The following is a 1,695-nucleotide window of genomic DNA, read 5'->3' as shown; positions in this document are numbered from 1 at the left end:
GGATGAATGTTGAATGGATGGACAATGGCGTGACCACCTGTCAAACGCCAAATATGTAGCCTGTGTGAAGCAGGGAAGAGGAGCTTTGACAAACCTGTCTCCAGGCACGTCTTCACTCATGGAACAAAATCCCATCATATTAAGAGAGTAGTGAAGTGACAGGGAAGATGATCTGAATTTGGAGCAAGAACAAAATAAGACAAGGTAGCAACCGTAGGCGGAGTACTTACTTGATATCAGTACTAGGCATCCTCTTAACATAGTTCTTCTGCACAATCTAGGGGAAATTAATAAATAACAAGTAAATGTCACAGCCTTTAGTGGATTCCTCAGCTTAATATCAATTTTCTACAGCCTAGAAAAAAGCTTACCAGCTGAAGTCCCTGGAGGGGAAGCCAAAACTCCTGGTGGGAGGGGCGCCAGTTTTTTCCTTGGTTGTACTGGAGAAGAAAACCTTGACTGTTTCTCTCCAGCTCCTCTTCCCATGTCTTTCCCCAAGAACAGCTTGGTTTCCTCTCCTTATTTTCTATCCTTCATTTCTAGGGTCTAGAGTAAAGGATTTAGATAATTTATCTACCTGAAATAAAATCTGAATTGGAGAGACAGTGGTTTTTGTGACAGCAAACAAATCATTTTTGTGTTTCTAAAAGCAAAGCAGAGAAACTACACTAGTTATCATATAAAAAAAAGCTTCATACATACATATAAGGCAGGATATTTAATTAAACTATTCCAGATCCAATGGAATACGGGTATCTCCCATGTTTCAGAAGTTTGCATTAGGCCACTTTGCTTTTATGAAAGACCTCCATTAGTACCTGTTTTCACTAACTAATAGAAATTCAAAGAGGGTTTTTGCTTTTGCGGAGGGCTCTGTGGCTCTTAGCCTTGTGAGGTTTTTGTTTTAGTGGCTCTAGGAGGACCTCTCAGTCCGTTTCCCTTGTGCCACACACCAAGGACTGAAGGAAGCAAAAAATGATAGTCTGTATTCCTGACTGATCACACCCTAGACATTCGGATTTTTACGAAGGGTTCTTATTTTTAAACATTTGTTCTGGCCTGAAGCTTCAAAACTAGACTACTGAGAATCACTCCGATTGGAATGATTGGAAACTTGGTATGTTTTTATGAGACTTGTCTTTCAACTATTTTCAGGTTTTTGAGACGAAATCTGTTTCTTAATATTCTCAGGCCTTTGGATTCAGATGAAATTACACTACCAGGTTTCCTGTTCTCCAGCTTGCAGGCAGGACTGCGGGACTTCCCCACCTCCATAGCCACGTGAGCCCTAAAAAAAAATAAAAAAATAAAAAAGGTTCATACACACATATAAGGCAGGATATTTAATTAAACTATTCTAGATCCAATGGAATATGGGTATCTCCCATGTTTCAAAAGTTTGCATTAGGCCACTTTGCTTTATGAAAGACCTCCATTAGTACCTGCTTTCACTAACTAAAAGAAATTCAAAGAGGGAAAACTGGAATTGATTGGCATCCTTGAGGGCGAAAGTCGAGGTTTCTTTTCCTCCATCCACCCTCCTTCCATCCGGTACTTCTGAGCTACTACTTTGGTGCTGGGAAACAGTGTCGTAGGTCTAGGTTAACTATGGGGCTCTAGAAACACAGCTTTTCATGGGATAACTGTTCAAAAGGCTTGTTTCGTGCTTGCTTTCTAAATTTTGTGAATGTGGAG

The 1,695-nt window shown here is 40.2% G+C and overlaps 1 long non-coding RNA gene across 1 annotated transcript; it reads right to left on the bottom strand.

The window, feature by feature from the left end:
* Positions 1-228: 228 nt before the first annotated feature.
* Positions 229-1,284, bottom strand: LOC141370972 (uncharacterized). The gene is made up of 3 exons (XR_012375516.1): positions 1,221-1,284; positions 372-546; positions 229-277 (listed from the first exon to the last, which is right to left on the bottom strand). It is a non-coding gene; the product is annotated as an uncharacterized lncRNA (long non-coding RNA).
* Positions 1,285-1,695: the final 411 nt, after the last annotated feature.

This window comes from Callorhinus ursinus, unplaced genomic scaffold (genome assembly GCF_003265705.2).
Source record: "Callorhinus ursinus isolate GAN/ISIS: 27379988/994484 unplaced genomic scaffold, GSC_fseal_2.0 scaffold51, whole genome shotgun sequence".
In the NCBI taxonomy this organism is placed as follows: Eukaryota; Metazoa; Chordata; class Mammalia; order Carnivora; family Otariidae; genus Callorhinus; species Callorhinus ursinus.
The sequence above is the reverse complement of the archived record's forward strand: the minus strand, read 5'-3'. Positions and strand labels throughout refer to the sequence as shown.